At 37.7% G+C, this 16,640-nt stretch overlaps 1 long non-coding RNA gene across 1 annotated transcript in view; it reads right to left on the bottom strand.

The window, feature by feature from the left end:
• LOC133842937 (uncharacterized) overlaps nt 1–16,640 on the bottom strand; it is a 104,553-nt gene that overhangs the window by 25,372 nt on the left and 62,541 nt on the right. The gene's annotated exons all lie outside the window — the stretch shown is intronic.

Genomic DNA, 16,640 nt, shown 5'->3' with positions numbered 1-16,640 from the left:
AGAACTTTAAGCGCTCATTTATTGGCAAATTTTTCCATTACATTTTTAATTATGTTGGAAAAGATTGATGAATGCTTGAATGGTAGGAAATTCTCTAAAATGTTAAATCAATGGCCTTGTAGATATCACAAAACTTAAAGGTGTTAACCTCAAACGTAATAAATAATTTATTTCCCATTTAAGTCTAACATAAATGCACTTTCATTGTCGATGTTTTTAATCATTCGAATAAGTAATGTCACAAAACTTTTCATTAAATAATTAATATTTCAGATTATGTGGCAACAGCTGGAATTATATGACATTCTTTTAATCTTTAAACTGGCCTAAAGACATCATAAATTCATTTCAGTTCTTTGGCTGAACTTTAAATTAATGACTTATTTCATTAATATATTATTGTTAATAGAACTACTGTTTAAATTTGTTGCTTAAGTTAAAGAGTGTCTAAAATATATTTATGATAGTTCTTTAAAATCTTCAAGTATAGATTAATAGACATAATAATCATTTGCAAGACTTTTGGCTTTAATTTAAACGAACTACTTTCTTCTCATTAAAGTCAAATACAAAGACATTCCTTCTATATAAATTGCTGAGCACTAAATGTGAGCAATGTGAGTATCCACTATTAAATTCATCTCGTAATTTAAACTCTATTGAAAGTGTATATGTGTCGGAAATTTGATAACTCTTTTGTTGTGTGTTTAACCTGCAGTTAAAGCTGTTCGTTTCGGCGCGTTCGTTTCAATCGAGCTGTATCAACACGCTGGCAGCGTAACATTTCAATTTGCTGCAACAAATGCTCATAATTTATAAATTTTAAATCTATTTTTCGGCAAACGACCTGCGCGCGAGCTTCGTTTTGCGGCATGCCACGCAGACAGAGGAAGTGACGGGGGCAAAGTGGTTTGAAATTGGGGAATGCTTTGTTGCTGATTTATTGAAGTTGCTGCTGCTGCTGTAGTTGTAGTTGTAGTTGTTGTTGCTGTTGTCGGTCATGCTGCGTTTTCCATTGTCTGGATTTTTGGCACTGTTAACCCGATTTTCCACTTTTCATGCGGCAACGTGAATAGCTGTGCGGCATGCATGATGATCGTGTTTACGTTGCAACCTCACAGACTCACAGACTCAGAGCATCCTTTCGTCCTTTCCCCCAACTGCGACTACAACTGGCTGCATCTGTAGTCGATGTCACTAATGGGGCGCACGTTCAAGTCAAGTCACGTCACCTTTTGGCTGTGCAACTGCGACGAAGTCTTGACTTGGTCTGGCTGCCACCGAAGAACGCATTGCGAAACGAGATCACGTAATGCGCCGCGAGATTTTTGCAATTTCATGTGCCTTCCCATATCGGAAAACTATCTTTCAATTAAATTCCATTCCATACATTGCCTCACAGCGCATCGCATTCGCATCCTTTTGCAACGCTTCAATTTCAATCAGAATCATATTTTTGACACCGTGTGTGTGTTTTTCGGTAATTGTGCCACACACATACATAGAGAAAACCGCGTCAGCTGATAGTTTTAAGTAATAAGCGAAAAATCAAAACATTGTCACAGCTGCCGCATGCAACGTGCCACATGCAACATGCGACGCTTTGTTAACATTTGCAAACGTTAATTTGATTATGAAATTGCAATGAAAATATTTTCATTGCATTTTTCGGGGTTGGCCGCGTATAATTTTAAGCTATTTTCCATGCATTTTCCCAGCAATATACAAATATTTTTGGGTCACGAGCCCAATAATGAAATTTATCATGATGCCAGCAAACAGCTAAACAGAATAGAACCGAACATAAAGGGGGCAGGACACAGAGGTGCGTTCGGTTGGCAGTTTTCAACTTCATTTAATTTAATTTATTTTTCAGCAGTGACAAAATTTATGTAACAACTTTGGCCTTGTCGTTGTCCTTGTTGCTGTTGTTGTTGTTGTTGTTATTATTTGAAACTAATTTGCATAAAATGAGCGTCGAGTGTTATTTGGTTACCTGGCACATAAAAGCACACACACACAGAAACAGATACAGATACATTGACACTGACACTGTCGCACATATGTCGTGCTGTTGTTTTGGCCCTGAAGCGGTCAAGTCGCAATAAATTGCCTCCTGATGACTCCTTTAAAAGCGGACCAAAGCAGCAAGTCTGCAATTCGATTTCGTTTTTATGGCGCATAAATTATTCAGAGTTTGTCTATAGTCTATAAAATGTTGAGGGTCGTTAAGTCAGCTCACAAGCTGAACGCTTTGCTGTTTCTTCAACATGCTCTTCTTGTTTTTGTAGTTTGCTCCTTATGCCCGCAGGACGTGCGCTGACCTTGTATCCCTTTTTTTTCTAAATAGACAATTTGCCCCTGCTTTACGCACTATTGTTGAATGGCCCTTTCCTCCTCTGCTTGTCCACTGGTCCGATTGTCCGGTTGCCGTGGCATAAAAATCAGTTTAAGCTTGTGCCACAGCGCCTGGATTTATGCTACAGTTTCTTTTTTACCCGTTACCCTTAAGGTAGAGGGTATTATAACTTTGTGCCTGCAGGAAATGTATGTATCAGGCAGAAGGGGTCAGCTTGGACCTCTTAAAGTATATACGTATATTTTTGATCAGCGTGAACAGCCGAGACGTTATAGTGCTATCTGTCTGTCTGTCCGTCCGTCTGTATGAACAACTAGATCTCTTAAAATATTTGCCATGCCCACTTACGCCCCGGCAAGTCGATACAAATCGAATAGCAAGCGTAATTTTGAAGCTGAACTCGATTTTTGGTACAATAATAACTACAGTATTTATGATTCCTGAAAATTTGATTAAAATAAAAAAGTTATTTAAGAAATACTTTTTTATGGACAAAACCGCCTACTTACTTTGGTATATTTGGAACTCTACGGTATATTTTAAAATTAGAAATATATAAATAAACATAATATATGTAGCATTGGATCTATTTAAATAGTATGTGTATCAATAGTAGTTAGTATTAATTTGGTATATTTTTATACCGCATTCTTAGTTACTAAATTTCTCAGTTGCTTTGGCTGACAATCTGGTATATTTTTACCTTTATGGTATATATAGCCTATGATGTATTTTAGTAGTTTTGCGGTATATTAATTTGGTATATTATAAGAATAATACCTCACTCTTTTGCTTTTATTCGAAATGGGTACCGGGTATCTCACAGTCAATCACACTCAACTGTAGCTTTCTTACTCGTTTTTTTTGCCATTGTTTCTCTATATGTTGCTTTTCTTTTCGCTCTCATTTCTGTCAACAATTTTACGAGTAAATTGAGAGCCACAATCGTTACGGCAAATCACTTTTAGCTTAGAGACTATCCAACAGCAATAAGCAGAGAACCAAAAACGAAACTCTTTCGCCTTTTGTGCAAAGTTTTATGGCTGCGGCAAAGCTGTTTAACTTATGTGAATACCCTTTAGTATTTATAGAATGCAACTTATGAGCAAATACCTAATAGTATTTTGTAAAAATAGATCACGTGCTCGTTTCACGTTGCACGTTTTTAATATCTAATGGAGAATTGGAACTTGCACAGTCAAGTTATCAATATTAAATCAAGACTCTTCATTGTTGACTCTCTGCTCAGTCTGTCTGCGTAAAATGCAGCATCATTGTTTGTCCACTCAAAGTTAATGTACTCCAGCGATGTCTTGAAGGGCAATGCTAAGGGCCAAACAAATACGCATGAAGTTGCGCTTTTTGCCATATCGCAAAACAATTTGCTGTTTGCTTAGAGCCAAAGTCAGGCCAAACGCATCGTCAGACGAGACGAGACAGAAGAAAAGACAGAAGGCAAAGGCAAAGGCAAGGCGAACGGAAGTGCTTTTTGTCCTTCTGGCCACTGTGACCCAATTAGTTTAAAAGCTCTGTCACATAATCAATATTATTTCAGCAGTATTATTACTTATTGGTATCCTTGGCACAAAATGTTTTTAATCCCTTGTATTTTATATTTTGTTTTGTTTGTTTTCTGTTTTCTATTTTCCATTTTTTTTTCATTGTACATTAATTTTGCGTATCAAATTCCTGGAAAACATTTCAGCTATTCTGTTTGTGTGTGTGTGTGAACTGTGACACGCTTGATTTGCAAATTGCCCAACAGACGCATTAATAAAATAAAATAATGTATGAATAAATAAAATTTAATTTTTCGTAAAAACTGACAAACAGTCCCCAGTTAGTTGAGACTCAGTCTCCGACTCAGACTCAGCAGAAGGCAACTAACAACCCACTGCAACAACAACAACAACAATGACAATGGCAACTTGTCAGGCAAAAACATTTTTTCGCTTCTTTTTCTTTTTTTTTTTTGGTCTGTTTGTTTGTTTGTTGTAGCATATTTGAGTGTATTTGCACAAAATACGTGAAATTACGCGAAAAGTTGGGTTTCGTCTGTCTAACCGACTGTCTGTCTCTCCGTTTGTCTGTCTGCTTTGTCTGGCTGCCGTTCCAGCAACTGTTTACATCAAGACGACGCCAAAGGCAACTGCCTTCCACTGGCCACCAAAGGGCCGCTGGGAATGAAAGGGAGCTAAGTGAATGGGGAATGTGTGTCCTGACTCGACTCGCTTCGACTCGAGTTGAGTTTTTGGCTGCTTGTTATGTTAGTTGAACTGGCCTGAAACAAATGCCATTTAATTTTGATGGCAAACGGTTGTGCCACCGTTGGGAACACACAGCGAGTGGAATGCTACTTGTATACTATGTGGGCCACAGGGCGTATGCGCAATGTTCGCCCATCTAAGTAGTTTGGCACAGCGTATATTGTTAAGCTTAACGTGTGGTTATCTCTAGATAACTACACAGCTACACAGCGAGTACTCGAAATCCTTTCACCTCAATTTTTAATGCACTTCATGAGTATGCGAATTCGTATTTCCCTTTCTCTCGGTGTCTCTGGAGTTATTTCAATTTCAGAGTTAAATATGTTTCACTTTATGCTTGGGAAATTATTAATGAGCTGCTTGGCATACAAGTTAATAATCCGTTGCGCAACAAAGCAGCAGCAGCATGGCTCTCTACGTGGTGTGCAACTTTACAGCGGAAATCTCATTTGTCATTCAGCCGGCCATTTATCAGTTGGCATTTAAAAAGCCATTAAAACCGAATCCGACAAACGCAAGAATAAAAATCAAAATAAAACGAGCAAACGCAAAAAAAAAAAAAATTAAATTGAAAATGAAAATAAAAATGGGGAAAATGGGGAAAATAAAATAATTTCAACGCTTTCGCAACTTTGGCGCAGGAAGCAGCCGCAAAGGAATCGACGACTGCGAACCTGGAGCTGGCCAAGTTCCCGCTGCCAATTCAATTCATAATTTAAAAGCCAGAGAGCCGATTGCGTTTGTCTGCCCCGCGTGGCACGTTCAACGAGTCACAGCAATAAATTAATATAAAAATTCCTCACGCTCAGCCAATAAGAGAGAACATTGAAGCATTTTATCGCAGCGGCCAGACGACACACACACAGAACCGAGAGACAGAGGCCCACGCAGGCAAAAGCAATGACTCCAATGACTACCATTTCTCAACTCCACTTTGAGAGATGTCCAAGATGCCAGCACACGCGACCAGTTTGCTTTTGATCTGACCCTCAGGACAGCAGCAATAGCAGAAGCAGCAGACATTTGTGGTATGCGCGACTAGAACATTGAGTATTAAAAACTATTCAACATTTATGGCATACTTGAGAAGAGCGACAGCGAGTGGCAATACTACAATCGTCACTCAATTGATTCCCCAAGACGAACTTTTGTGTGTGCAACGAGATAAGTTTAACACAATAAGAAAAGAGAGAAAGAGAAGTTAGCATAAACCGCAGCAATTCTTTTCGCAAAGCTAATTGCAGTCGACGTTTAAATCGTTGCGTCCATCGATTTATTTGTGAAAAACTTCGACTCGAAGACTTGAGGCTGCTGGCGCCCTCAGCTACAGCTGTCTCTCAGTTACAGTAACAGTCGATATCTGCTCCACCATAAAAAGGGCAAAGTTTTGCATGTGACCTCGTTAGAGAGTCTTGGCTCGGCTGGCAAATGGTTGACTGGCTGTTGCCAATGTTGTGGGACAACTTAGTTAATGGTTTTGTCATAAATTTTAATTCGATTGCATCAGTGGGTGTGTGTGACGGCAACGGCGACGGCGACGTCGCTGTCTGAAAAATGCATTAGAGGCGGACAGAAAACTTGGACCAAAGCATGTGGCACATGGCATATAAGCGGGTTTTGCACAAGTTTTTGATAGTTCGGCTGGCCGCAGCCACAACTTCAAACCAGGCTAGACACAAAAGCAGACGACCGACAGTCTGTTGCGTTGAGCACTCAATTAATTTATGCATTCACACAGAACTTTAAAGGAAACTTTAAATGAATTGAAAGCTTCAGATGAGCTGAAATTTTCGCAGACAAAAGGTGGCAAATTCTTGATACGTGGAAAATGCGTTCAATTAATGAATTTTAAATGCATTGTCATTGTCACTTCCTTTGGCAATGGCTACAGTTACCAGGCGACGGCGACGGCATCGGCATCGGCCTCGACCACGGCCCTGGCTCACGCTGCGTATGCGTAACGCGCTATTTGCAAGTCAACCGCCGCTTCAGGCACAGAAAAGGGACAAAAGACATTACTTATCTTTGTGTGCGGTTGCCCAGGCAAGCAGCATGCCACAGTGGGGCAAAAACTATTTGTCAACTAAACTCAAGTATAAGAAATTGAAGTTATATTTTGTGCATAAAATTATTGCTGTTTATAAATGAGTTTCATTTAAACTTTTATATGTAAATATGTTTTAGTTTTTGTACTACTTCTCAATAGTTTTGTTGCCAGTGTGCGTTGCGTGCGCTGACTGTGAAAAAGGCTTACGAAATGATGCTACGGCCGACTCGCATTAACTACAAGGATAATTCCGCGCGCCAGGCATGAAAAAATAACAAGAAAATGCCAGGCATCGTTCATTACCTGGCCCCAGTTCGCAGTTCGCAGTTGTTGGTTGCTTGTGGCTGAGGCAAGACAAGAGCGACAAGACATCCGTAATGTTTTATTGTTGTAACTGTCGCCTGGCGCCATAATATATAGTCTGTGGCACATCCTGGCGCTCAACTCTATAGCTATAGCTATAGCTGCTGCCTGCTGACACAAATCACATGCAACCTTTTCTTCAGCCAGCTGTAAGGAAAAGAGCGGGAGGAGGACGCATTTTTGGTGCTCGTACGTGCCCGCATTGGACAGGTGGGCGGACCTTGGGTCCAAGGTTGTTGAAGGTACAAAATTATGTAAGCTTAAAAGTGGAATTAGTGTACATCTTCCACAGTCTCTTACTCGCTTGCGTCTTTTGGCGCTGTGCTTTTGTGTCTGCGTTTGTCGTCTTCCGTTTTAACAAATGTTTTGTTAGCGCGACGCTCTCAAGTCTTCCGTTTGCAAAAATTATGCGGAAACGGAAGCGACAAAAGGAAAACCACAATTGAGTGGATGTGTGTGTGAGTGTGTGTGTGTGTGTGTAAGGAATGTACACACTTGTACACTCACTTAAATGTGTGTCTGGGTTTGTCCATATGGCTCGACACGTGTGGCCCACACATATTGCTGCTGCTGCTGATGATTGCTCACCTGCTGTTGTAGCTCACACTCTCTCTCTCTCTCTCACTCTCTCTGTCAACGCTACGAATTAGGACTATTCAATTTTCATTATTGAATAATGCCGGGGAATTGATAAAAGCAATCCAACAACTATTACAACAAAAGCTGATGAGGCAGACGCACGTGCCGCCCGAATGAAAATGAAATGCACGTACGCTTGCGCCATTTTTAGACGACAAATAGTGCGTGTCCTCACACACAGGATGCGTGAGCCGATGGCTAAAAATGTAATTAAATTTAGCCCAAAAGTAAACCGTGCACTTCCTGCTTAGTCAGGCAAAAACAGCCAATAAAAAAATGTGCTGGAGATGGAGTTGCGAACGATTTGCTGCTGAGCAGTCGCCCATCGATAAATCATAACAGATTCACATAATTTTTATCGTTTTGCACAATTTTGCATATGTCGCGCACACTTCAAGCTGTATGTATGTAGGTGTGTGTGTGTGTGAGTGTGAGTATGCGCCTCGTTTGGGCTTTCAAGTTAAACGTTTCAATAAAGTCGAGCACCTGTCAATAAATCGAAATTGCCTCTCGTATTATTTTTATCGTCTACGTTTCGTTTACATTGCACAAGCTCAAGCTGCCGCATGTCAGATTGCCAGCGGCCACGCCCATACCATACTTGCCACAGTGCCACACAGAGAAAGAGAAAGAGAGTGGAAAAGAGATAGAGAGACATATATAGATACCCAGTTGCTCGCCTGCAACTCCAGTGACGACCTTAGATATCTCCACATCGCCATCTTGTTCCACTTGAGCGCGTCTGCGGGTTTTAGACTTGCCGCTTGCCCCACTCCCCCTCACTTCTCTACACTTCCCTCCTAACTTCTGCTGCTGCCTGTCGTCTGGCAATCTCTCTTTTGTGGTTTCACATTTTCCATTTGAGCCGTATTTCGGTTTACGGTTTTTCATCGTCGTCGTCGTCATCGTCGACGTCCTTTTGTCTTAGCCGCGTTTTAATTCAGTTTCACCAATCGAATTTTCGGCCAGTTTTCATGCCATTTCGTTAGCTGCAATTAAAGCGCCTTTTGAAGTTCGTCATATGTTCGCTTGCCTTTTGCGTTTTCGTTTGCGTTTGCGCTTTAATTTTAATCCACTTCCGCTTAAGCAGCACCAAAATGAGATCCCCATGCGCCATCCTTATGAAAATTTAATAAGCAGCACACCATTATCTGAGCTCAATGGCGGATGGTTTGCTTGGGTGGCGCCAAGTGCTTTCGCCTCCCCACTGATGATGCGACTTGAGCAGAAGCATGCCACCATCCAAGGCACATGTCGTGGCAGCCACAGCAAGAGCAACAACAACAGCAACATCAAGAAGAATAAGAGCAACAACTTCCCCTTCCTCAGAATTCACATGTGTCATGTAAAAAGATTCTTAAACAAGGAGCAAAAAAAAAAAAACTTAAAAATGAAATGCGTTTCTTGGTTTTGAGTGTCAGGTGTGAGGGGCAGGGGCGATTTGAGTTGTGCACAGTGGGACGAAAATAAGTAAACGTATTCAAAGTGATTTATTTAAACTCTAATTGTTATTTTTCAATTGATTTGTATTGTAGTTTTAAAAAAATAAAAATAAATTGAACATTTTAAATTTATTAATATAACTCAATTTTTATGGGATTTGTACTTTTTCTTTGTCACTTAAAATTCACATTTATTAAGTTTTTTTTTTTAAATATTTCAGAGATGTACATCTTCTGGTTTATTTGATTTATATTGTAGCTTTATAATTTGGAGTCAAGTGCACATTTTGGAATTCTTAAATTTCTTTGCAACTGTTCTTCATCTTTTCGAGTATTATTTATTAAATTATTAATCTATTTCAATATATTTACTAGATATAATTTTCCTTTGTCAATTTTTTATTATTGCAGTTTTATATATTAAAGTAAACCGAACTTTTTCAAATCGCTAATTTAGTTAAATTCTAATATTATCTGAACTGAATGACAACAAATATTTTTAATGGATATAAGAAAAGATAAATATAAATAACGCATATAAAATGATTTATTTATTTGGGCATACTTTTATATTGAAATAATTTAATTTGAATATAAAATTTATTTGTATGTTTGATTATATCTTTTTTGTATTTTTAGTTAATTGTATACCTTTTATATATTTTATATGTTTTCTTACTTCCAATCTGAATATTTTTATACTAACAACTACATATCTAATTAAATTCATATGCCTTTATCTGCTGCCATCTGCACTTAAGCTTAACTGATTCTCACAGCTGACAAACTGCGTAATTTTATGCATGTGACTCCACTGTGTGCAACTGTCCTTGTGCAAGTCGTTGCTCTCGAGGAGCAACGCAACAAACAAGCGAAATATTATTTACGAGCTGTCAAATCCCAGTTAACATGCTTTATGCAGAGCCTGTGCACGAGTCATAGTGTGTATGTGTGTGTGTGAGGGTGTGGGTGTGCGGGTGTGTTGTTGAATTGCATGACGAGGCAAGAGACGAGGGTGTGAGGGAGGCAGTCACAAGGAGCACAAGGATCAACGACGGGCAACAGGCATAATAAAATAAGAAGCATAAATAAAAATAAAAAAAATAAAATGACGGAGAATAAGAAGAAGAAGCAGGCGGCCAAATGAAACCACGAAAAAATAATTTAAATTTATGTACTTCTGTTTATTTATTTGTGCGTCGCATTTCTTTCCACGCTCTCTCGCTGCTTGCAACATCGCGACGTTTTCTCCGCACACACACACACACAACACATTAAATTCAATTTGCATGAGTATGTGTGTGTGTATGTGTGTGCGTGTGTGAGGTCCTTGCCTGCCACTCAGCGTCAGTTACAGTTCGCTTGGATCGAAGGCTGAGTTTTTGGGGCCGACGACGACGACGACGACAACGACGAAGATTGCAAGGACTTTCGCAGGCGATGGCGACCTGTTGTGTTGTTTAAGGAATTACTTGAAATGTTAAATGAATACACATGTCTGTGCATGTGTGAGTGCGCGTGTTTAAGTGTGTGTGAGTGAAAGGACATTAAGCAGGCACGAAGTGTGAGTACAAGATATGCGAAAATTCATATAAGAAAACTTGTTGCAAAAATGGCGAGGAATATGTGAAGAAAGATATATTTTACCAAGTAATATATACCAAATGAATAAAAGTTAAAATTACCGAGGAAAAAAAGAGTCAAAGTTTGGTATTTGAAAATACTAACAACTGTATTTTTTTCATAAGGTAGAAATATAAAAAATAATTCATTTTAATAAGTACAAAATAAATAAAAAAAACAATCTATATACCAAAAAAATTTAAATCTGCAATTTAGTATTCAAAAATACTAATATAATACTAAAAGTGTATTTTAATGTCACATTTGAAATCAATACATTTTCGGTATAAAAATTATTGGTATTCAAAAATACTAATATAATACTAGATGTATTGTTAATACTAAATTTTCAATTTATATATTTTTGGTATACAAAATTGATATTCAAAAATTATAAATTAATACAAAAATTATTTTTTAATATAAAACTTTTTTTTCTAATACTGATATCAGTGTTTATTATGTACTCATATCAGTATTTTTTAATACTGAGTTTTAAATATATCCTTATTTGTATATATAAAAATACTGTATACGAAAAAATACTAAAAAAAACATTTACTACAAAAATATAGCTTTCAAACAAATAAATGATTTGTTAAATAAATCCATGATATATCTTTTTTACAGGGTATGTCTGATGTGCCCACCTTATATCCACTTATTATGGCTTGTTTATTCAGAACTCGCTGGGTCGAAATATATTTATGCGTTGCTGTTGCTCATATGAAACACTGTCAGTGAATGACTGTATCTGTGTGAGTGGATTGTGTGTGTGTGGGAGTATGTCGGTGGGTGTGTGTGTGTGTGTGTGTGTGTGTGGGAGAGAGGTCTGCTTGACAATGTGTGCGTCAGCTCGACAAGTTTCCTCAAAAAACGAGACAAGTGGAAATCCGTTAAAGAAATACGTGAAACAGATAAAGCAGCTGCTGTTCCTGGCACACAACAACAACAACAACGAGAACAATAACAACAACAACTCGCTGTCTATGCGTGTGCAAGAAGCAGGCTTATATGTGTGTGTGTGAGTGCACAAAGATATGTCGTCAGCAGCAAATAAAAATTAATTGAAAAATGTTTATCAAGGACTTTATGATTAAAATGCAGAAACAAGCATAAAGCAGACACACACACACAAAAATCGAGACTAAAAGTGAGACAGAGAATGAAAATGAGAATGAGAGAGAATTAAGCTGACATGGAAATTATTAAAAAATGTTCGCCATTACTTATGCGAATGCTGGGCATCAGCAAATAAATGCATCATTCGCAGCTTATCCAACTGAAGTTGCAACACTAAACTACTTGCCACGTGGCAATATTGCAAAATGCTGCTAAACTTAACATATGCGCATTTAGTATGCTAGCAACAGAAGCAGCAACAACAATAAAGCGTTGGCGCAAATATGTATTAAAATATTTTGTGGCAAATATGCGCGCACAAAACTAAAAATTATGCAACGCATTAAAAATTTAACAAGCGCTTATCCGCTTAGTGCAACGCCTGGCATGCAGCATGTCAACACAAAAATTGGGGGGCGTGGCAAGAGAGACGAGGCAAGTTGTCAGATTGGTTTGCGGGAAGATTGTGGGGGGAGGAAGGGGAAGGGGAGCTGCAGCTCGAGTTCGTTGCCTGTTGCCTGCCACTTTTAATATTTTAATTTTGACATTTACTATGCCATAGAGCAGAGAAAAGAGTGATAGAGATAGAGCGAAGTGCGAGTGAGCTGCAGATCATTGCTGCTGCTGCATAATGCCGTCGAAATGTTGCATCAACGCAAATTGGGCAGAAGTAATGTGCAAACATTAACACAAAAATCAGAATCCAACCTAATTGGCAGCAGTCACAACTTTTGTCAGCGTTGCCAACGCGCGCACATTTGCAATTATAAATTCTCGTTCGCTCTCTCAGTCTGAATTATATATGCGCCAAACGAATCTAGTGATATGTTTGCACTTGGCTAACAAGCATTCAGAGCCCAGGGGAGGGAGGAGGAGAGTTGAGCATGAAGTTCTGATTAAATCAGTGCGCACTTACTGCACATGGAATACATCAAATATTTAATTAAATCGCGTAAATATTTTCTTTTTTTTCGAATATGTCAAAGCAAGAATGACTGAAAGTTTTTTTTTTCTGTGATGAATATTGTTTAGAAATGGTTTGAATATGAAATGAAAATATGCTGTATGTAAATGATTTTTGTTGTTCTTGTTTTGGGTGCCGACGCTAATCAACTTCAACTAATTAAAATATATATATTATCACAGCTAAAATGATATTAGACAAACATTTTGCTTGCTATGATTTGTTGAAAATTTAACAAAACAAATATTGAATTAATTATGGCCACGCTGTTTGTTTTGCATAAATTTAATGATATTCTAAATAATCAAATTCAGTATGAATCTAAGCTAAATTCAATAACAAGCTAAATAATATTACTTTCATTTAATGTAAACTAATTTAAATAATACATAAATGTTTACGAAATCCCAATATTATTTCTCTCATAACTTAAATAAAATAAGAATTGAAAAATAACACAAACATATTTTGTAAATTAACAAACAATCATACTAACATTTAAATTATTTTTTATAAAATATATAAATGACTTTTCTATAATATAATTTTCATTGTATTCATTCACTAACCTATTTTGATTATATCGAAATGTTTCTAATATGAAATGGAAATAATGAAACAATTTCTTTAAAAAGTAAATTCTGTGAACTTATGCGAAATTAAATAATATAAAATAATAACAATCAAATAATATTACTTTATTGAATTAAAAAAATATACCAAAATAATATACCGCAAAAAAACTTTAGTATACAGAAAGCTTTATTTGGTATGTTGATATAACATAATACTATATTCAAAATATACATACAAAAGTATTTCTTAGATATATAATATAACTTCTACAATGTTCATCTGATCGCAATTCAGGAATCGCAAATACTATTGACGCTGATCAAAAATATATATACTTTATACAGAAATGTTAATAATATGGCATTCAAATAGTTTTACTTTCATATCATTCATATGTAAAAACAATTTTAATAATATGTAAATATTTATAATATTATATAATAAAACTAATTTCAATATTATGTAAATATTTATAATATAAGCTTTTTACACACTAAACTAATTTAAATAATATAGAAATACATGCAATATGAAATGCAAACAGTGTTTCACTTATTTTATTCATCTGCTTAAATGTCACGAGTGTCTCCCCTCCTGGTCGTTAAAATTGTTGTTCTATCTAATGGTTTAACCGTAACAATTGACACAACGATTGGTAGCTGTTGGCAGCTCGGGGGCGCCACAGCCACACCCAAGTCATTAGGGTGGAGAGAAGGAGGTGGGAGGAGAGAGAAGGGAGGTGGGTTGTCTTGTGCTTAAGCCATCTTGTGGAATTAATATTTAGTTGAAATTTTTGCAGTGCATTTAACTTTATCTGCAGTTGGCAAAACCCAACAAGGCGAACAGCCCGATGTTGCGGTTTGCCCTCAGAGTGTGTGACAGTGAATGAGGGAGGGAGAGAGAGTATAGAGGGAAAGAGAGAGAGTGAGTGTGTATTTTAAAATGCAACAGATGCGCCAAATTAATGCGACCATTAAATTGTATTAGCGTGTGCAAAATGTAAAGCGCATTTCCCGCTCGAAACTCAAACTCTGCAGCAGCAAGGGCAAAAGCAGCTTGTCATGCTGTTTCTATGTGTGTATATGTGTGGGTGTGGGTGTGCGTGTGTGTGTATCTGTGTGCAAATGTATCCGGATGCGCTTTGGTATCTCGCCCGCAGTTAGTGTGCGTTGCATTTGCTGCAAATTTGTGTGTGAATAAACATGAGAGTCGTTGCATTAATGCGCATACAAAAGCCAGCAGCACACTCCAAACTCTGCCACTGCCACTGCCACATGCAGCACGCTATCGCTAGCCACCCACAAAACATCGACATGGATTTAAATATCCCAGTCAGCAGACAAATGCATCCGCTCAATGCTTAAATATCAGAGGCAACAGGAATACAGCTGCAGCAGCAACAGTAGCGTCAAGTTTATGTGGCATGCCACAAAACATACACACGCACACGCACACACACACTGCTGCCTTTTTGCAATAATTTCATGTGCTCGTCTGTCTGTTTGTGTGTGTGTGTTGCATTCTTATTAGTGCAGCTTCAACGCCAGCAACACCGCAGCAACAACAGCAACAACAATCAGCTGCAACAAGAGAATTTAATATCGAGCGCTCGTTGCAACGTGTATTGAGTGCTCCAATGGAATGTTTAGATAAAATAATTAATTATCCAGTATCCTTTATATTTTATTCTTCACTACAAAAAAATATGTGGCATTAATTAGGTGCGCGGCTGTGTGTGGAGATATTTATTCATTAGTCGGCAGCATAATTTGCTGTTGTTGGCATGCTTTGGGGCAGCAACAGCAGCAGCAACAGAAGCAAGCGAAATTAGCGCCGTTTGCTGTTGCAATTACAATTCGAACAACAGCCAGAACAAGAGAAGCAGCAACAACAAAGAACGAGGCAAACTAATAGGCTTCTAATTGGAACGTCGTTTTGGACGCGCGCGCGTTTTTCGTTAAAAGCGCCAACGTCGGCAGTTGTTGCATTTTCGTTAGCTCTGAATTTGTATTCCAATTAAAGCACATCTGTTACCGCAGGCAACTAATTTTACACACCCACTCATACATACATATATTCAGAGAATACAGACACCACAACACACACAATAGTACAAAGCGAGTGCAACTGTTGCCTCTGCCCCATTAGTAGCAGCAGCCAAATCCAAGGCACACACATAATACTCCTATAAGCGTATCCATAACCAAAGCGCGCTTCAGGCGCAGACTTCACCTGCTTCCCACCCCCGCTCCTAAGGCTTGGATGCATTGTTAACTTGCCAAATATCTATTACTAATTGTTGGCAACGGATACAACAACGGACACATGGTTAATTACAACGCGACTGCAGTTGTGTGTGTTTGAGGTGGGGAGGAGGAGCGAGAGTAAGCTGCAGTAACTGGTTAGGTAGGCAAATAGAACAAGGAAGGAAGTTAGAGTTGAGTGTGATCGACTATGAGATACCCATTAGCCATATTTATACCTAAAATATATTAAATGAATATACCAATAAGATACAAAAATAATATTGATAGACTACTACATTCAAAATATACCACAATACTAAAAAATACCGAAAATTATATTTAATATGTTGATATACTAATACATTCAAATTATACCAGATTATTAACCAAATCAGTTATAACGTGTCTTTTTGTTTTGTGAGCTTCCGATTTACTCAATTTTCGATCAAATCTGATCGCGTTGCTTCCTTCGGAAGTCAGGACTCTCGAAACAGAAGAAAGAGCTATAATGAGGGCAGATCTATCATCAATAGTCAATTCTCATAATAGCCTAGAGAGCGTTAAATAAATATGTATGGGTAGGCATTTGTCCTACTACAGATTTTGATTGATTGATTGATAAATTTTCATTTAATAGCAACCAAAGATAATAGTTATTAATCGTATGTACAGAAATCTCTGCTTTTACATTTATTTATGGTAATTCTTTTGAAAAGGCTATAACAAACTTGAAATTTATAGATATATTTATTTTAGTCTCTGAAATCTCGGTATTTATACGGACAGACAGACAGCCGGACATAGTAGACGCTGATCAATAACGTGTCTACATACTTTTTGTCAGCTTGTTACATGCTTTTGCTGTAGACACAAGGTTGTAATACCATTTTCCTCTACAGATAGCGGGTATAAAAATGATATTGCACTTTGGCATGTGCAGCAAACTCAATCCTAATAGAGCGTTGTCTGATTGATAGACTAACTGACTGACT

Source organism: Drosophila sulfurigaster, chromosome 3 (genome assembly GCF_023558435.1).
Source record: "Drosophila sulfurigaster albostrigata strain 15112-1811.04 chromosome 3, ASM2355843v2, whole genome shotgun sequence".
Classification (NCBI taxonomy): Eukaryota; Metazoa; Arthropoda; class Insecta; order Diptera; family Drosophilidae; genus Drosophila; species Drosophila sulfurigaster.
Note: the sequence above shows the minus strand (reverse complement) of the source record. Positions and strands in the feature narration are given on the sequence as shown.